This window comes from Salmo salar, chromosome ssa13, assembly GCF_905237065.1.
Source record: "Salmo salar chromosome ssa13, Ssal_v3.1, whole genome shotgun sequence".
Taxonomy (NCBI): domain Eukaryota; kingdom Metazoa; phylum Chordata; class Actinopteri; order Salmoniformes; family Salmonidae; genus Salmo; species Salmo salar.
Genome location: NC_059454.1, coordinates 114150176 through 114172006, shown reverse-complemented (window position 1 = coordinate 114172006; position 21831 = coordinate 114150176). Strand labels below are relative to the sequence as shown.

Genomic DNA, 21831 nt, shown 5'->3' with positions numbered 1-21831 from the left:
GTAAATAGTTTATTATCATTTCTCTTATATTTATTTTAGTAAGCTAGTTATTCACACATTTATAAACATCTTTTATAGTCTGTAACAATGATTCAGAAGATCATTCGTCAGATGTTTAATAAATATTCTTATGAACCGTGATTGTTAGTGATTGTTAGTAAAGTAGTTTTGCAGTCCCTCATCCAATGTGAGGACTATTCATACTTTCTTAATACTTTATAAATGTTTTGAACAGTGACCAGTGTAATTTATCACAAAAAGATGGACATGCTATTGGTAGACATTCCAGCAGTACCTGATGCTCCTTAAGTTCCCAAAATGACCTAGAACATATCAATGGTTAAACAATAAGCAACACAACTTGAATATGAAAAAAGATATATTGAACATTTATTTGAAAACAGTCACACTGTTGTAATAGTGTGCTGAAGGAAGTAACGTGTTTGTCTGAAAATGATAACATTCTTGTTTCTAGGAAGTGACTGATTGCACTCATTAGTATCAAATCAAATCAAATTTTATTGGTCAAAAACATGTGTTTAGCAGATGTTATTGCGAGTGTTGCTAAGTGCTATGCATCTAGTTCTGACAGTGCAGCAAATCTAACAAGTAATATCTAACAATTGCACAACAAATACCTAATACACACAAATCTAAGTAAAGGACTGGAATTAAGAATATATGAATATATGGATGAGCAATGTCAGAGTGGCATAGACTAAGAGCAGTTCATAGACTGCTCACAGGGTAAGGGAACCAATATCTAAATACATAATTTAACTTAACATTACGTTTCAAGGGTTATTACCTTTAATATACTACAAAATCAAATCAAAATCAAATTGTATTGGTCACAAACACATGCTTAGCAGATGTTATTGCGGGTGTAGTGAAATGCATTTCTTCCTAGCTCCAACAGTGCAGTAGTATCTAACAATTCACAACGATTGTCACGTCCTGACCAGTAAAGGGGTTATTTGTTATTATAGTTTGGTCAGGACGTGGGAGGGGGTATTTGTTTTATATGGTTCGGGGTGTGTGTGTATGTAGAGGGGTGTTTGATTTATGTATTCTGGGGTTTTGGTCATTGTTCTATGTTTGTATATTTCTATGTCTGTTCTAGGGTGTTTAGATCTGTGTTTAGGTAATTGGGATTGGGGCCTTCAATTGGAGGCTGCTGTCTATCGTTGCCTCAGATTGAAGGTCCTATAATTAGGAATGTGTTTGTCATGGGATTTGTGTGAAATTGTTCTTTGCATAGATAGCTGTGTGTTGCCTGCAAGACTGTTTGTCGTCCGTTCATTGTTTTCATGTTTTATTTTGTAAAATAAACATGAGCATTCACGTACCCAATGTGTCTTGGTCCATTCACTACGACGACCGTGACAACAACACACACAAATCTAAAAATAAAAGAATGGAATTAAGAAATATATAAATATTTGGACAATCAATGTCTTAGTGGTATTGACAAAAAATACAGCAGAATACAGTATATACACATATGAGATGAGTAAAGCAGTATGTAAACATTATTAAAGTGACCAGGGATTCCATGTCTATGTACAGACTGTAGGACAGCATCCTCTAAGGTGCAGGGTTCAGTAACTGGGTGGTAGTCGCCTAGCGATGGGTATTTAACAGTCTGATAGCTTTGAGATAGAAGCTGTTTTTCAGTCTCTCGGTCCCAGCTTTGATGCATCTGTACTGATCTCTCCTTCCGGATGATAGCGGGCTGAACAGGCCGTGGCTCGGGTTGTTGATGCCCTTGATGATCTTTTTGGCCTTCCTGTGACATCGGGTGGTGTAGATGTCCTGGAGGGCAGGCAGTGTGCCCCCGGTGATGCGTTGGGCAGACTACACCACCCTCTGGAGAGACTTACGATTATGGGCGGAGCAGTTGCCGTAGCAGGCGGTGATACAGCCCAACAGGATGCTCTCGATTGTGCATCTATAAATGTTTGTGAGTGTTTTTGGTGACAAGCCGAATTTCTTCAGCCTCCTGAGGTTGAAGAGGCGCTGCTGCGCCTTCTTCACCAAGCTGTCTGTGTGGGTGGACCATTTCAGTTTGTCTGTGATGTGTACGCCGAGGAACTTAAAACTTTCCACCCTCTCCACTACTGTCCCGTCAATGTGGATAGGAGGCTGCTCCCTCTGCTGTTTCCTGAAGTCCACGATCATCTCCTTTGTTTTGTTGACATTGAGTGTGAGGTTATTTTCCTGACACCACACTCCGTGGGCCCTCACCTCCTCCCTGTAGGCCGTCTCGTAGTTGTTGGTTATCAAGCCTACCACTGTAGTGTCGTCTGCAAACTTGATGATTGAGTTGGAGGCGTGCATGGCCAAGCAGTCGTGGGTGAACAGGCAGTACAGGAGAGGGCTGAGAACGCACCCTTGTGGGGCCACAGTGTTGAGGATCAGCAGGGTGGAGATGTTGTTACCTACCCTCACCACCTGGGGGCAGCCCGTCAGGAAGTCCAGGACCCAGTTGTACAGGGCGGGGTCGAGACCCAGGGTCTCGAGCTTAATGACGAGTTTGGAGGGTACTATGGTGTTAAGTGCTGAGCTGTAGTCGATTAACAGCATTATTACATAGGTATTCCTCTTCTCCAGATGGGTTAGGGCAGTGTGCAGTGTGATTGAGATTGCGTCGTCTGTGGACCTATTGGGGCGGTAAGCAAATTGGAGTGGGTCTAGGGTGTCAGGTAGGGTGGAGGGTATGTGGTCCTTGACTAGTCTCTCAAAGCACTTCATGATGATGGAAGTGAGTGCTATGGGGCGGTAGTCATTTAGCTCAGTTACCTTAGCTTTCTTGGGAACAGGAACAGTGGTGGCCCTCTTGAAGCATGTGGGAACAGCAGACTGGGATAAGGATTGATTGAATATGTCTGTAAACGCACCAGCCAGCTGGTCTGCGCATGCTCTGAGGATGCGGCTGTGGATGCCGTCTGGGCCTGCAGCCTTGCGATGGTTAACACGTTTAAATATTTTACTCACGTTGGCTGCAGTGAAGGAGAGCCCACAGGTTTTGGTAGCGGCCGTGTCAGTGGCACTGTATTGTCCTCAAAGCGAGCAAAGAAGTTGTTTAGTCTGTCTGGGAGCAAGACATTGTGGTCCGCGATGGGGATGTTTTTTCTTTTGTAGTCCGTGATTGAGATCAAGGATCTCTCTGTACTTTGCTCCGTTCATCTTTTCCTTTATCCTGACTAGTCTCTCAGTCCCTTCCACTGAAAAACATCCCGACGGCATGATGCTGCCACCACCATGCTTCACCGTAGGGATAGTGCCAGGTTTCCTCCAGATGCGATGCTTGGCATTCAGGCCAAAGAGTTTAATTTTGGTTTCATCAGACCAGAGAATCTTGTTTCTCATGGTCTGATAGTCCTTTAGGTGCCTTTTCGCAAACTCCAAGGCTGTTATGTGCCTTTTACTGTGGCGTGGCTTCAGTCTGGCCACTCTACAATAAAGGCCTCATTGTTGGAGTGCTGCAGAGATATTTGTTATTCTGAAAGGTTCTCCCTTCTCCACAGAGGAACACTGGAGCTCTCTCAGAGTGACCATCTGGTTCTTGGTCACCTCCCTGACCAAGGCCCTTCTCCCCCGATTGCTCAGTTTGGCTGGGCGGCCAGCTCTAGGAAGATTCTTTGTGGTTCCAAACTTCTTCCATTTAAGAATGATGGACGCCATTGTGTTCTTGGGGTCCTTCAATGCTGCAGAAATGTTTTGTTACCTTTCCCCAGATCGGTGCCTCGACACAATCCTGTCTAGGAGCTCTACAGACAATTCCTTCCTGTCTTGGTTCAGGCTCTGACATGAACTGTCAAAAGTGGGACCTTAGACAGGTGTGTGACTTTTCAAATCATGTCCAATCAATTGAATCAACCACAGGTGGACTCCAATCAAGTTGTGGAAACATCTCAAGGATGATCAATGGAAACAGGATGCTCCTTAGATCAATTCCGAGTCATAGCAAAGGGTCTGAATACTTATGTAAATGAGGTATTTCTGTTTTTATTTGCAAATACAATTGCAAGAAATTCTAAAAAACAGTTTATGGGGTATTGTGTGTGGACCGATGACAGAAAAAAATATGTTAATCAATTTTAGAATAGTGCTGTAACGTAACAAAATGTGGAAAAAGTCAAGGGGTATATATACTTTCTGAATGTACTGTATGTATGAAAATACCCTCAAATAAAAGGTGACATTCTATCATGTCGCCTCATATTTAACATTTGATCTCATATCCAATGTGCAGGAGTAAAGAGCTAGATTCTTTAAAATGTTTTCCTGCTGAGTGGAACAGAGGACAGGGATTATTTTCAGTATGTACAGTGACCAGAGGAAGTCAGTATCAATCACAATCTGTGACAGAGGGATAACTTGACTTATTCTATACTGAACAAAAATATAAATGCAATATTTTGCTGAGTTACAGTCATATAAGGGATTCAGTCAAATTTCTGCCCTGTTAGAGCTGTCCCGGTCAACTGTAAGCACTGTGAAGTAGAAACATCTAGGTGCCCGCACAAGCTCACAGAACTGGAAGGCTGAGTTCTGCAGCGCATACCGAGTAAAAATCCTCTGTCCTTGGTTTCACATCTCACTACCGAGATCCAAACTGCCTCTGGAAGCAACATCAGCACAATATCTGTTAGTCGGGAGCTTCATGAAATGTGTTTCCATGGCCAAGCAGCCGAACACAAGCCTAAGATCACCATGCTCAATGCCAAGTGACGGCTCGAGTGGTGTAAAGCACACCGCCATTGGACTCTGGAGCAGTGGAAACACGTTCTCTGGAGTGATGAATCACGCTTCACTATCTGGCAGTCTGACAGACGAATCTGGGTTTGGCGGATGCCAGGGGAACTCTACCTGCCCCAATGCATAGTGCCAATTGTAAAGTTTCCAGTAAGTTACTGAACATTTTACAGGAAATGTTTTACGGTGTGGTTCCAGTTGCACCTACTGGGACAGCACCAGTCTGCAGTTTGCCTCGTGGCACTATATACAAGGAAATGCTGAGGGCCTGTGGGACCAGGAGGAATCTTGGTTCCCACTGGATTTTCATTTCCAACTGAAAGAGAAAGCTGCTCCACTGGCTGTAGGACGGACATGTTGAAGAACAGATGTTTCTCTACACAGCCGTGGCAGCTGCCGCTTCAGATTGACAAAACCAGACATATTAGCTTCACACTCCTGAAGTAGGAACCTAGGTTTCAATTTACAATATTTGGAATGTCAAAGTCAATATAGACCTCGATCTGCATAAACAAACCAAATGTTGTCTGACTTTGTCCCTCTGGCTTTCTATTTTATTGGTAAATTTTGGCCCAAAATCAATGGGAGTGAAGGAACTCAAGATGCAACTGTTTTCAAAATGGTATCTCTTAAATATCAAACATGTTCAAATATGGATTGTGTAGGCCCATGTAGCTCAATAATTACTTTGTCTCAAATTGTAATTCAGAAAACATAAAAAAACACATATTCCTCTATCATTCACGAATCCTAAAGGGGCAATCTGCAGTTCAAACAACAACAAAGCGGACACCCCACCACCTTTTTAGGTAAACATTTTAGGGATGGACTGAAGAAATGTAACTATTCTCCTGAGTGGCGCAGTGGTCTAAGGCACTGCATCTCAGTACTAGAGGTGTCACTACTGGATGGAAAAATACTGAGGATAATAGCGGACGATATTTCCACTCCTATTTGCAATATTCTCAATTTAAGCCTACTCGAATGTGTGTGCCCCCAGGCTTGGAGGGAAGCATAAGTCATTCCGCTACCTAAGAATAGTAAAGCCCCCTTTACTGGCTCAAATAGCCGACCAATCAGCCTGTTACCAACCCTTAGTAAACTTTTGGAAAAAATTGTGTTTGACCAAATACAATGCTATTTTACAGTAAAGAAATTGACAAGAAACTTTCAGCATGCTTATAGAGAAGGACATTCAACAAGCAAAGCACCTATTCAAATGACTGATGATTGGCTGAGAGAAATTGATGATAAAAAGATTGTGGGGTCTGTCTTGTTAGACTTCAGAGTGGCTTTTGACATTATCAGTCATTGTCTGCTGCTGGCAAAACGTATGTGTTACGGCTTCACACCCCCAGCTATATTGTGGATGAAGCGTTATCTGCCTAACAGAACACAGAGAGTGTTCCTTAGTGGAAGCCTCTCCAACATAATTCAGATAGAATCAGGAATTCCCTAAGGCAGCTGTCTAGGCCCATTACTTTTTTTTCTCAATCTTTACTAATGAATTGCCACTGGCTTTGAGAAAAGCCAGAATGTCTATGTATGCGGATGACTCAACACTATACATGTCAGCTACTACAGTGACTGAAATGACTGCAATACTTAACAAAGAGTTGTGGTTAGTTTCAGAGTGGGTGTCAGAGTGGGTGTCAAGGAATAAGTTAGTCCTAAATATTTCTAAAGCGAAAAGCATTGTATTTGGGACAAATCATTCACTAAACCCTAAACCTCAACAAAATCTTGTAATAAATAATGTGAAAATTGAGAAAGTTGAGGTGACTAAACTGCTTGGAGTTACCTTGGATTGTAAACTGTCATGGTCAAAACATATTGATACAACAGTAGCTAAGATGGGAAGAAGTACAGTTGAAGTCGGAAGTTTACATACACTTAGGTTGGAGTCATTAAAACTCATTTTTCAACCAATCCACAAACTTCTTGTTAACATACTATAGTTTTGGCAAGTCGGTTAGGACATCTATTTTGTGCATGACACAAGTAATTTTTCCAACAATTGTTTACAGACACATTATTTAACTTATAATTCACTGTATCACAATTCCAGTTGGTCAGAAGTTTACATACACTAAGTTGACTGTGCTTTTGAACAGCTTGGAAAATTCCAGAAAATTATGTCATGGCTTTAGAAGCTTCTGATAGGCTAATTGACATCATTTTTGTCAATTGGAGGTGTACCTGTGCATGTATTTCAAGGCCCTCCTTCAAACTCAGTGCCTCTTTGCTTGACATCATGGGAAAATCAAAAGATATCATCCAAGACCTCAGAAAAGAAAATTGGTGACCTCCACAAGTCTGGTTCATCCTTGAGAGCAATTTCCAAACACCTGAAGGTACCATGTTCATCTGTACAAACTATAGTACGCAAGCATAAACACCATGGGACCACGCAGCCGTCATATCGCTCAGGAAGGAGACGCGTTCTGTCTCCTTCTTGGAAAAAGTGCAAATCAATCTCAGAACAAGAGCAAAAGACCTTGTGAAGATGCTGGAGGAAACTGTAACGGTTGTCTTCATAAATGGACCAAGGCGCAGCAGGTATGTGAATACTCATGGTTATTTATTACCAAAAAAGAGTAAAGCATCCACTTGAAAAAACAATGAAGGTGACAACAGTTTTACAGGCTATAAACGCAGTGTAAAAACAACCACCCACAAACCCCAGTGACAAACATACTCCTACATATATGACTCCCAATCAGCAACAACGATCCCCAGCTGTTCCTGATCAGGAGTCACAAGACACACAGAACATTCAAACACACACACAAGACTGCCACGTCCTGACCCCCAAACTACTACAACAGCTCCATCTGCTGGTCAGGACGTGACAGAAACAGGTACAAAAGTATCTGTATCCACAGACATAACCTGAAAGGCCACTCAGCAGGGAAGAAGCCACTGCTCCAAAACCGCCATGAAAAAGCCAGACTACAGTTTGCAACATGGGGACAAAAATCGTACATTTTGGAGAAATGTCCTCTGGTCTGATGAAACAAAAATAGAACTGTTTGGCCATAATGACCATTGTTATGTTTGGAGGAAAAAGGGGGAGACTTGCGAGCCGAAAAACACCATCCCAACCGTGAAGCACAGGGGTGGCAGCTTCATGTTGTGGGGGTGCTTTGCTGCAGGAGGGACTGGTGCACTTCACAATATAGATGGCATCATGAGGATGGGAAATTATGTGGATATCTTGAAGCAACATCTCAAGACATCAGTCAGGAAGTTAAAGCTTGGTCGCAAATGGGTCTTCCAAATGGACAATGACCCCAAGCATACTTCCAAAGTTGTGGCAAAATGGCTTAAGGACAACAAGGTCAAGGTATTGGAGTGGCCATCACAAAGCCCTGACCTCAATCCTATAGAAAATTTGTGGCAGAACTGAAAAATTGTGTGTGAACAAGGAGGCCTACAAACCTGTCTCAGTTACACCAGCTCTGTCAGGAGGAATGGGCCAAAATTCACCCAACTTATTGTGGGAAGCTTTTGGAAGGCTACCCGAAACATTTGACCCAAGTTAAACAATTTAAAGGCAACGGTACCAAATACTTATTGAGTGTATGTAAACTTCTGACCCACTGGGAATGTGATGGAAGAAATTAAAGCTGAAATAAATCATTCTCTCTACTATTATTCTGATATTTCACGTTCTTAAAATAAAGTGGTAATCCAAACTGACCTAAGAAAGGGGATTTTTACTCGGATTAAATGTCAGGAATTGTGAAAAACTGAGTTTAAATGTATTTGGCTAAGGTGTTTGTAAACTTCTGATTTCAACTGTACGTTTATAATAAAGCACTGCTCTACCTTCTTAACAGCAAAACCTAGTTTTGTCGCACCTGGACTACTTTTCAGTCGTGTGGTCAGGTGCCACAAAAAAGGACTTAGGAAATGTTGCAATTGGTTCAGAACATGGCAGCACGGCTGGCTCTTGAATGTACACCGAGAGCTAATATTAACAATATTCATGTCAGTCTCTCCTGGCTCCAAGTGGAGGAGAGATTGACTTCATCACTACAGTACTTGTATTTATGAGAGGTATTGACATGTTGAATGCACCGAGCTGTCTGTTTGAACTACTGGTGCACAGCTCTAACACCCATACATAACCCACAAGACATGCCACAAGAGGTCTCTTCACAGCCCCCAAGTCCTGAACAGACTATGGGAGGTGATCCAGCCTCTCTCCTGACTGACGTCCCTCTAGGCCCCCCCGGCCAGAGGCACAGGAGCGTCGGGATCACTTCTGTTCCCCAGACCATCCTAACTCCCAAGTATATGAAATCAAGAGTGCACATTCCACAACACCATGGTCTGCACCCTCCTCAGCCAGCGTCTTGACTAGCCAGAGTCAAGGAGACTCCCGCTCCAGTCGTGGAACCACAGCTAGCCTCTGTCAAGGGCCTGTTCTGGTTGCCGTCGCAGTTGTCTTTTCCTCCCTGTGTGGCCGACACTCGGGTGCCCGAGGTTCGACTGTCTGCTACCCTGGAAACTTCAGCCACAAAGACTCCACCTGCTCTCCCTCAGGAGCCCCTCACTGCTCCTGGCCCAGAGTCCAAGCCCGCACTGAAGTCGTTACCCGCTCCTTGGATGGAGCCACAGCCTGCAGCTACAGCAGAGGTCAAGTACAGGGGTCTCTCCAGTCACAGCCTGATGGGACCGGCCAGTCCCAGGCCTGGAGTCCTGCTGGCCCAACCTGCTAGGACTGTGATAGTTCCGGCCTCCGAGGGTTCTAGCCCATGTGGGTCATCAGGCTCTTGCCCCGCTAGGTTCAAAGGTACCAGTTGCTCTAGTAGGGCCAGCGCTCTACTATTCTCCAAGTCCAGCGTCAGTATCCCTGGTAGGTCCAGAGTCGTTCTCTCTGTCAGGTCCAGAATCGTTCTCCTTGTCAGGTTCAGAGTTGTTCTCCCTGTCAGGTTCAGAGTCGTTCTCCCTGTCAGGTTCAGAGTCGTTCTCCCTGTCAGGTTCAGAGTCGTTCTCCCTGTCAGTTTCAGAGTTGTTCTCCCTGTCAGGTTCAGAGTCGTTCTCCCTGTCAGGTTCAGAGTTGTTCTCCCTGTCAGGTTCAGAGTCGTTCTCCCTGTCAGGTTCAGAGTTGTTCTCCCTGTCAGGTTCAGAGTCGTTCTCCCTGTCAGGTTCAGAGTTGTTCTCCCTGTCAGGTTCAGAGTCATTCTCCCTGTCAGGTTTAGAGTCGTTCTCTCTGTCAGGTTCAGAGTCGTTCTCTCTGTCAGGTTCAGAGTCGTTCTCCCTGTCAAGTTCATAGTATTTTTCCCTGTCAGATTCAGAGTTGTTCTCACTGTCTCCAGCTCTAGTCGGCCCTCAGTCTGCTGCTCTGCCAGGCTTTAGGTTATCTGCCCCACTAGGTTTGCAGCATCTGCCCTAAGTTGGTCGGCAGCACACAGCCTCAGTCAGCAAGCAGTCAGCTCCCTCTGTGTTACATGCTAAACCACCTGCCCTAGTTCTAGGCCCTGGGTCTCCCGTCCCGCTATACCCAGAGTTATCTGCTCCTCTAGGTGTGCAGTTAGACAGTTCACAGCCCTCAGCCTGCACCCAGTCACCTATACTAGCACTAGGCTATATACGTTCCCTGCTTGGCTAGATTTGCGGCCTCCCACTATACCTGGCTTGCAGTCCTCAGATTTAGTAGTGTGTTCCAAGTCCTCTGCCCTGCTAGGCCCTCAGCTCCCTGACATACATACAGTGCATTCGGAAAGTATTCATACCCCTTGACTTTTTCCACATTTTGTTACGTTACAGCCTTATTCGAAAATGCATGAAATTATTTTTATTTCTCATCAATCTACACACAATACCCCATAAAACTTTTTTTGTCAATTTGCAAATGTATTAAAAATAAAAACAGAAATACCTTATTTACATAAGTATTCAGACCCTTTGCTATGAGACTCGAAATTGAGCTAAGGTGCATCCTGTTTCCATTGATTATCCTTGATGTTTCTGTAACTTGATTGGAGTCCACATGTGGTAGATTCAATTGATTGGACATGATTTGGAAATGAACACACCTATCTATTTAAATTCCCACAGTTGACAGTGCAGCTCTGAGACAGGATTGAGTCGAGGCACAGATCTGGAGACAAATGTCTGCAGGATTGAAGGTTCCTCTGTGGAGATGGGAGAACCTTCCAGAAGGACAACTATTTCTGCAGCACTCCAACAATCAGGTATTTATTGTAGAGTGGCAAGACGGAAGGCACACTTCAATAAAAGGCACATGACAGCCTTGGAGTTTGCCAAAATGCACCTTATTAAGTACTCTCAGACAATGAGAAACAAGATTCTCTGGTCTCATGAAACCAAGATTGAACTCTTTGGCCTGAATGCCAAGTGTCATGTTTGGAGGAAACCTGGCACCATCCCTGTGGTGAAGCATTGTGGTGGAAGAATCATGCAGTGGGGATGTTTTTCAGTGGCAGGGACTGGGAGACCAGTCAGGATCGAGGGAAAGATAAACGGAGCAAAGTAAAGAGAGATCCTTGATGAAACCTGCTCCAGAGTGCTCAGGACCTCAGACTGGGACGAAGGTTCACCTTCCATCAGGACAATGACCCTAAGCACACAGCCAAGACAACGCAAGAGTGGCTTCGGCACAAGTCTCTGAATGTCCTTAAGTGTCCCAGCCAGAGCTCGGGCTTAAACCCGATGGAACATCTATGGAGAGACATTAAAACAGCTGTGCAGTGACGCTCCCCATCCAAACTGACAGAGCTTGAGAGGATCTACAGAGAAGAATGGAAGAAACTCCCCTAATAAAGGTGTGCCACGCTTGTATCATCACAGAAATTGTTGCCAAAGGTGCTTCAACAAGGTAGAGGGTAAAGGGTCTGAATATTTATGTATATTTCTGTTTTAAACGTTTCATCAGGTTAGCAGTTGACCTTACTCTTCAATAACACAGACCCCAAAATTAATCAAGAGGAGAAAAATAGGTATATTCAAAGAGGGCAAATCATAGATATTAGGCCATTAGGTAGATGCTCATTCTCCCCTGTCCTCAGTGATTCTCTCCACAGAACAAAGATAGAGGATGTAGTTTTATAACCAAACCCTAGCCTGTGGTTGACCAATTAGAATTCCTTGCAATGAAACTGGGCCAATGGCCAAATAACAAGTATCCTGTTTCAGGCTCAACGCCAAGACAAATTTCTTCCATGTCCCTGACCCATTGATCATTAATTCCATATTACAGAAAAAAACTATTTCCATTGATCGTTAATTCCCTCTTGGCCATTAGTCCTCTGCGTTGTGTATTATCTTAAAATATTATTACAGTCACTATGGTGTATTGTGAGTAGATTGATTAGGGGTAAAAAAACAACAATTCAACATTTTTTAGAATAGGCCTTTAATTTTAAAATATTTGGAAAAATAATGTCAGAAAACTCCCAGGGAGAAGACCCAAGCGAATAGATGTGTGAGTGACACTGTCCTTCAGGGGGGCAGAGCAGGTTCTATGGAGGTTGGCTGCTCTGTCCCCCTTTTTTTCTGGAAGTTGCTGTAGCCCTGCTTGGGATTTTTAGCCAATATTGACTATTGGTTGAGACACAGGGCCCATTAGTGTGTGTCAGGGTAAGAAATCGGAAATGTGAATTGGGCAGGTTGACGGTAATAATGCATTATGGTTCTAGTTTATTGAGATGCATGAATACAATACACCAAAAGATAGATTTTATGACTGTTTGAAAACTAATTTCCTGCAATTCTACGAAGTAATGATTTAAGTTCACTGCCTGGTTGATTTGATGATCAAATCTATGCAAATAAATGATAAATGATGAATTGATAGTTCAGCCCTCTTTTTTATTTCATTTTGCAATAGGTATATTGTAACCATGTGTTTTTTCAAGCTAAATCAAATCAAAGTTTATTTAGCGCTGTCCTTTAAGAACCACGAAGGACCATCCAGTCATTTAAAATAACACTCATCAAGATATGTTGCCTAATAGTCCTACTCATCACTTATTATTATTAGAATTACAGATAGAAGATGATCACTTCTCACAATGGTGCTCTTTAGTAAAGTTAGATCAAAGATCAATGTCTCACAAGATCACATAAAGATGAATTTGTATTATATATAACAGCACCGAATAGCAAAGCAGGCCTATTACATTACTGTAACCACAAAAACACCTAATTTCTAATGGGATTTGAGGTTGGTTAGCTGAAGCCGAATAATTAAAAATGTATATCATTATGCATCAAAACTCAGAGCCACTGTGCCAGATGTCTGTTATGTATGCCTAACTTGCTGTTTGAGGGTATTAGAAAGGTAACATTTCTTGAGACAATATGTCTGGGCATAGGCAAACGTTTCGATTGGAGGATGCATATTATGCATATTTTATAACAGGGCTCTCCAACCCGGTTAAAGCCCCCTTTTCAATTACAGAATAGTTTTGCAGATACTTATTACATTTCCGGGAAAAGAAACTGACTGGACACTCAACATTGTCATCATTTTACTGGAGAAGCACAGTCCCAGCACCGATTTGACTGGCGTCTACCTGCAATTTGAAAGGTTTCCCAAAATTTGGTGCTGCCAACACGGGTGCCAAACACAAAAGAGCCTTAACTGCATCAAATGCCTCTTGACACTGGGTGGACCAGATAAATTCAGCCTTGGCCTTCAACAGATTGCTCAGTGGGGACACTACTACCGAAAGTTTACAGAAAGCACGGTAGTACCCCGCCATTCCCAGGAAGCCCATCAGTTCTTTCTTTGTGGAGGGCTGTGGGAACTGCTTCACAGCCTGGACCTTGGCTTCCACGGGACAGAAAACACCCTGACCAACAACCTTGCCTAGGTATGTGACTGTAGCTTTGGCAAACTCACACTTTGCCAAATTGATAGTCAACCTGGCCCACACCAGTCTTTCGAACAGGGCTTGCACTCTCCAGACATGCTTCTCCCAGGAGGCTGAGTAGACGACCACGTCGTCCAAATACACGGCACACCCTTCCAGACCTGAGACCACCCGATTCATCAGCCTCAGGAAGGTGGCTGGACCATTCCGCAAGCCGAAAGGCATCACTGTATAAGAGAACAAACCAGATGGAGTTATATAGGCAGCAATCGCACAAGCTCTTTTGGTAAGGGGTACTTGCCAATATCCCTTTAAAAGATCAAATTTGCTGACATACTTTGCTGACCCAACTTGATCAATACAGTCCTCCATCCTAGGAAGAGGGTAAAGGTCTGCTTTAGTAACATTGTTAACTTTTCTATAATCAGTGCAAGGTCTGAAAGTGGAATCAGACTTTTTGACCAGAAGACAGGGTGAAGCCCAATTTGAATAACATGGCTCCGCAATACTATTGTCCAACATATACTGCACATCTGTTTCCAATTGCAGTCTCTTCTTCTGAGATGCACGATAACATCTCTGTTTGATAGGCTTAGCATTTCCGATGTCGATGTCATGCTCAATTAAATGGGTTTTCGATAGAGTGTCAGAAAACACAACAGGGTAGCTTCTAATAAGAGCTACCAATTCATCACGTTTCTCAGAGTCTAAATGATCTACCAAAAAAAAAAAGATCTTTGCAAAGTCTGCGAGTTTTTCAACCGACCTTGTAAGATCTCATCCGAAACCCTAACTTCCTTCTCTTCTCAACCCTCCACAAAGTTAAAGCCACAAGATGCAGTGACTGGAGCAGCAGTCAACGCTGACCTCACCGCTGGAGTGCCTTCCACTTTGCTTAGACCACTGGAGTGATAACATTTTAACAGGTTCACATGGCATAATTTAGAGGACTTCCTATGACCAGGGGTTTCAATAAGATAGTTCAAATCTGACACTGCGCAACACAGTGAAAGGACCACAGTATTTTGCCTGAAAAGGTGAACTTACAAGAGGCAAAAGAGCAAGTACACAATCACCGGGACTAAACTCACGCAGCTCAGCCTGTCCGTCATATTTCAGTTTCATTTTCTGTTGAGAACATATTCGTTTTTCTTTTGCCAGTTCACCAGCCCTATACAACTTCAGCCTAAAACCATTTACATAGTCAATAAGGTTCCGAGGTGGTTCTTCAGGCAAACTACCATCCTGCAGCACTGCTAAAGGCCCACGCACCTTATGCCCAAACATTAAGTCATTTGGGCTAAACCCTGTGCTTTCCTGCACTACTTCACGAGCAGCTAGTAACAACCAAGGTAACCCCTCCTCCGAATCTGCAGACAGTTCTGTACAGTATGCACGAAGCAAGGATTTTAATGTTTGATGAAAACGTTCCAAAGCTCCCTGACTCTGAGCATGGAACGCAGTAGACTTATTGTGTTTAACTTTAAGCTGTTTGAGAACCTGAGCAAAGAAATGGGAGGTAAAGTTAGACCCCTGATCTGACTGGATGATTTTAGGAATCCCAAATGTTGAAATAAATTGAGTTAACACTTTAACTACTGATTCGAAGTGATGGAACGCAAGGAAAAAGCTGCCAGATATCTAGTTGCTTGACACATAACAGTTAATAAGTAGCTATGACCTGACTTGGACCGTGGTAAAGATCCAACACAATCGATAATAAGATGCTCAAAAGGTTGCCCTATGGCTGGTATTGGATACAAAGGTAATGGCTTTACAACCTGGTTTGGCTTGCTTGTGCGCTGACACGTATGACAACACAGTATGTATCTATAATGACAACACTGAGATGAATAATGTCACTATGTTGTTACATGAAATAAGCATCTACAACAATTTTATAATGTACCTATATCAAAACAAATACAAATACAGGAACTATGAACACCTTAACTTCAGAATTAAAATATGTTGCACTGTCATTTTGAACCATGGATAAAAGAATGCAACAATTATTGGATTAATTAAGGAATTAACAAGAGGAAGAAAGCTGATGAATGATACTAAATTGTCAACAACATAGCGGTCAATAGATATCAAGTCCAAATGATCTTTTCCTCGATCCTGACTAGTCTCCCTGTCCTGCTGCTGAAAATCATCCCCACAGCACGATGCTGCCACCACCATGCTTCATCGTAGGGATGGTGCTAGGTTTCCTCCAGACGTGACTCTTGACATCTCGGCCAAAAGTTTCTTCAGGCCACAGAATCTTGTTTCTCATGGTCTGAGAGTCATTTAGGTGTTTTTGGCAAACTCCATGCTATAACTTCAATATATATATATATATATATATATATATATTTAAAATATATTTAAAAGCAGTCAGGCAACCAAGCTAACTTGCTAGCTCCTTCCAAACACAAGTGAGAGAACAGCTCACTGAACATTACTCACCCTAGCAGAGCTGGTTAGGCTGTTATGTTATCCAAAGCGTTGGTGACTGGAATCCAGGCTGTATCACAACCGGCCGTGATTGGGAGTCCCATAAGGCGGTGCACAATTGGCCCAGTGTCGTCTGGGTTTGGCCGGTGTAGGCTGTCATTGTAATTAAGAATTTGTCTAAACTGACTTGCCTAGTTAAATTAAGGTTACATTTTAAAAAAGTAAAAAAACTGTGCAGTCAGATTGTCTATTTGTAAATTCAGAACGTTTCGCTTTCGGAGCTTTCAAGCGCACACTGGACACTGGAGTATGGTTGATCCGAGATTCTGACCTCACAATGGCAGTCAAGCACCCAATCTAACTGGCTAATATTGGCTAGCTTGCTAGCTACTTCCAGAAACATAATGAGAGAACACCACACTCTGACCATTTTACTCGCCCTAGCAGAGCTGGTTAGCCTGTTTTCATGTTATCCAGAGCAGGGGTGCCAGGTAGCCTAGTGGTTAGAGAGTTGGGCCTGTAACCGAAAGGTTGCTAGAACGAATCCCCAAGCTGACAAGGTAAAAATCTGTCGTTCTGCCCCTGAACAAAGAAGTTACCCAACTGTTCTTAGGTCGCCATTGTAAATAAGATAGTGTTCTTAACTGACTTGCCTAGTTAAATAAAAACTGTGCTAATAGTAAAAACATTATTATGCTTTTATGCAACATTTATTGACACCGGCCATATTTCACAGGTTTTGAGCGTTCGTAAATTCATCAGTTATTCTGCGCTCTGGCACACTCAGACGAGAGACTTTTGTTAAACCTCTCTAGGCTAGGCGGGACGAATTCGTCCCACCTACGTAACAGCCACGGCTATCCTGTGGCGCGATTTTCAAAACCTTAAAAATCCTATTACTTCAATTTCTCAAACATATGACTATTTTACAGCCATTTAAAGATAAGACTCTCGTTAATCTAACCACACTGTCCGATTTCAAAAAGGCTTTACAACGAAATGCAAAACATTAGATTATGTCAGCAGAGTACCAAGCCAGAAATTATCAGACACCCATTTTTCAAGCCAGCATATAATGTCACCAAAACCCAGAAGACAGCTAAATGCAGCACTCACCTTTGATGATCTTCATCAGATGACAACCCTAGGACATTATGTTATACAATACATGCATGTTTTGTTCAATCAAGTTCATATTTATATCAAAAACCAGCTTTTTACATTAGCATGTGACGTTCAGAACTAGCATACCCCCCGCAAACTTCCGGGGAATTCGCTAACATTTTACTAAATTACTCACGATAAACGTTCACAAAAAGCATAACAATTATTTTAAGAATTATAGATACAGACCTCCTCTATGCACTCGATATGTCCGATTTTAAAATAGCTTTTTGGTGAAAGCACATTTTGCAATATTCTAAGTACATAGCCCAGGCATCACGGGCTCGCTATTTAGACACCCGGCAAGTTTAGCACTCACCATAATCATATTTACTATTATAAAAGTTTCATTACCTTTTGTTGTCTTCGTCAGAATACACACCCAGGACAGCTACTTCAATAACAAATGTTGGTTTGGTCCAAAATAATCCATCGTTATATCCGAATAGCGGCATTTTGTTCGTGCGTTCCAGACACTATCCGAAATAGTAAAGAAGTGTCGCGCGCATGGCGCAATTCGTGACAATAAAATTCTAAGTATTCCATTACCGTACGTCGAAGCATGTCAACCGCTGTTTAAAATCAATTTTTACGACATTTTTCTCGTAGAAAAGCGATAATATTCCGACAGGGAATGTCCTTTTCGGCAAACAGAGGAAAAAAATCCCAAAGGCGGGGGCGGTCGGGGTCACGCGCATAAGCTAGTGTCTCTTGATGGGCCACTTGAGAAAGGCGATAATGTGTTTCAGCCTGGGGCTGGAATGACGACATTCTGTTTTTTCCCGGGCTCTGAGAGCCTATGGAAGACGTGGGAAGTGTCACGTTAGAGCAGAGATCCTTAGTAAATGATACAGATGGAAAAGAAGTTCAACAAATGGTCAGACAGGCCACTTCCTGTAAAGGAATCTCTCAGGTTTTGACCTGCCATTTGAGTTCTGTTATACTCACAGACACCATTCAAACAGTTTTAGAAAATGTAGGGTGTTTTCTATCCATATGTAATAAGTATATGCATATTCTAGTTACTGAGTAGGAGTGGTAACCAGATTAAATCGGGTATGTTTTTTATCCAGCCGTGTCAATGCTGCCCCCTAGCCCTAACAGGTTAAGACATGTAGCTAGCTAGCTAGCTAGTTAGGTAAACAATGAACCATAATCCCAACTCATGGTGATACTACCCTGCATGAATCTGCAGGTAGCTAACCAACCAGGCTCAATGTTAGCTAGCTAACATTAGGCTATAACTAGTCAAGCAAATGGGTCTAAGGTGCGAATAATAAGATCATACACGTAATGTTAGCTACCGAGCCAGCCAGTTAATGTTAGCTAGCTAGCTAACAGTACACTTAACCCTCCTGCTGTGTTCCGGACAAATTGGACCAACTTACATGTTTTCTCTCAGAAGATGTAGTTAATTTAATCTGATTGTCATAAGGTTGCATGACTTTGTCGACACAGGGCATCTGAACAGACAAAATACATTTTGATGATTTTCGTTACATTTTGGGTGTTTCTTTTTAAACTTTTGTACACTTGTGGTGTTCCTGGTCAAAAATGACCGGTCATTAGAAATGAATGGGTGAGAGTACAATTAGTGTATAAAATTGAATTCAGGGCACATGCCCATTCATCAGATGGACACACTTCATCTCCCAGACCTCCACATGCATTTGAGCACATACACACACACACACACACACACACACACACACACACACACTTCACTCCCCGTCTTGGCTTCCATGGCAACCCCCACGGGAACCTTTCCCAATAGAATCTTTCCCCCACGGGAACCACACCTGTTGGCATTCTCCCATACAATGGCAACATTGTTTCAATAATATTTAGAACTTTTCTCACAGCTCTGGTATATAAAGCTTTTTTGAAGCCTTGCTCACAATTCATTCTGTGGCAGCACAATGACCAAACTGTCACGTCCTGACCAGCAGAGGGAGTAATTGTATTAGTTTTGGTCAGGACGTGGCAGAGGGTTTGTGTTTTGTATGTATTTCTACGTTCTGTCTAGTTTAGGTTTTCTATGTTTAGGTTTGGGTGTTGGACTCTCAATTGGAGGCAGGTGTTTCTAGTTGCCTCTGATTGAGAGTCCTATTTTTACCTTGTCAGCTTGGGGATTCGTTCTAGCAACCTTTCGGTTACAGGCCCAACTCTCTAACCACTAGGCTACCTGGCACCCCTGCTCTGGATAACATGAAAACAGGCTAACCAGAGCCTCACATAGTATATTGTTTGTGTAAGGGCTGTCGTCGGAGAGAGACCAAGGTGCAGCGGAGTTAGTGTTCATCATAAAAGGTTTTAATTAAAAAACAAGAGAACACTACCAACATGAACAAAAACGACAGCAAACAGATTTGCAGGCTAAACAAACAGCAGTGAAAATACAACTACCCACAAAAACCCAAACCAAACACACACCTATATATAGGACTCTCAATCAGAGGCAACTAGAAACACCTGCCTCCAAAAACCACCTCAAGCTGAACCTCGACAAGACGGAGCTGCTCTTCCTCCCGGGGAAGGACTGCCCGTTCCATGATCTCGCCATCACGGTTGACAACTCCCTTGTGTCCTCCTCCCAGAGTGCTAAGAGCCTCGGCGTGACCCTGGACAACACCCTGTCGTTCTCCACTAACATCAAGGCGGTGACCCGATCCTGTAGGTTCATGCTCTACAACATTCGCAGAGTACGACCCTGCCTCACACAGGAAGCGGCGCAGGTCCTAATCCAGGCACTTGTCATCTCCCGTCTGGATTACTGCAACTCGCTGTTGGCTGGGATCCCTGCCTGTGCCATTAAACCCCTACAACTCATCCAGAACGCCGCAGCCCGTCTGGTGTTCAACCTTCCCAAGTTCTCTCACGTCACCCCGCTCCTCCGCTCTCTCCACTGGCTTCCAGTCGAAGCTCGCATCCGCTACAAGACCATGGTGCTTGCCTACGGAGCTGTGAGGGGAACGGCACCTCCGTACCTTCAGGCTCTGATCAGGCCCTACACCCAAACAAGGGCACTCCGTTCATCCACCTCTGGCCTGCTCGCCTCCCTACCTCTGAGGAAGCACAGTTCCCGCTCAGCCCAGTCAAAACTGTTCGCTGCTCTGGCACCCCAATGGTGGAACAAGCTCCCTCACGACGCCAGGACAGCGGAGTCAATCACCACCTTCCGGAGACACCTGAAACCCCACCTCTTTAAGGAGTACCTGGGATAGGATAAAGTAATCCTTCTAACCCCCCCTTAAAAGATTTAGATGCACTATTGTAAAGTGGTTGTTCCACTGGATATTATAAGGTGAATGCACCAATTTGTAAGTCGCTCTAGATAAGAGCGTTTGCTAAATGACTTAAATGTTAAATGTAAAATATCTTTGATCATGACACTGGTGAGGAGGAGAGAGTCCTTGTTCAACTTTGACACAAAGTAGTCTGTGATAAATAGTACAATACGTTTCAACTGAGCATTTGTTATAGTCAAAATAATCCATACATTATGCTTTTTTTACTCAAAAACGAGTTGTATGAGCTCAGGTCAATGAGGCCTACAGGCCATAAATAGCAAATAGAAGTTCAAAACTTGTAATGTTCACAAGAACTTAAGTTGATAAAAAGATCTAACACAGTATTAGGTGATAATAAATTAATTATTATGGATTTATAATCAGCTATAATGGGGTGGTCCTTTTGGACCGGGAACACAGAATAAATTAACATGAAACAGGAGGGTTAAACTTGAAATGAAAGCGCTTTCTGTCAAAATTAGACAGGTGTAATATCTGAAAATGTAGCTAGCTAGACTATCTTACCCGTGGTCTGAAATCTGAGTAGACACCAAGAGTGAATTTACCAGCTAGTACGTCTATCAACAGTTGTTGCGATGACATTCTATTGAAATGAATACTTGCATAGTGTAGTCTTTTATTAAGACATGTAGCTAGCTAGCTAAAAAATTTACCATAATCCCAACTCATGACAATACTACTCTGCATGAATCTGCAGGTAGCTAACCAACCAGGTTCAATGTTAGCTAGCTAACATTAGGCAATAACTGGTTAAGCAAATGGGTCTGAGATATGAATAATAAGATAGTACACGTAATGTTAGCTAGCTGTCACAGCGGTCATATTGAGTGGACCAAAACACAGCGGGTAAAGTGCTCATCTTCTTATTTTATTAAAGAAAAAACACTTAAACAAAACAAACGACGAAAACAGTCCAGGAAGGTGCACAGACTATACTAGAAACAACCACCCCATAAAACACAATAAAAAAAAACCTACTTAAATATGATCTCTAATCAGAGGCAATGAGGATCAGCTGCATCCAATTAGAGATCAACCCCAAACAATCCCAACATAGAAATAGACAAACTAGATTTAAACATAGAATTAGAAAACATAGATAGTAAACCAAAAACCCCAATACACACAAAACAAACACCCCCTGTCACGCCCTGACCATACTATCAATACAAATAACCCCTTTTACTGGTCAGGACGTGACACTAGCGAGCCAGCCAGCTAACGTTAGCTAGCTAACAGTACACTTTAACTTGAAATGAAACCACTTTATGTAAAAATTTGGTAGGTGTAATATCTGAAATTGT

The 21831-nt window shown here is 42.8% G+C and overlaps 1 long non-coding RNA gene across 1 annotated transcript in view; it reads right to left on the bottom strand.

Annotated features, from left to right (window-relative positions):
• Nucleotides 1-13707: 13707 nt before the first annotated feature.
• LOC123726125 (uncharacterized) overlaps nucleotides 13708-21831 on the bottom strand; it is a 55186-nt gene continuing 47062 nt past the window's right edge. The window contains exon 5 of the long non-coding RNA XR_006758453.1: nucleotides 13708-13837. This is a non-coding gene — a long non-coding RNA (uncharacterized lncRNA). The remainder of the gene's footprint in view (nucleotides 13838-21831) is intronic.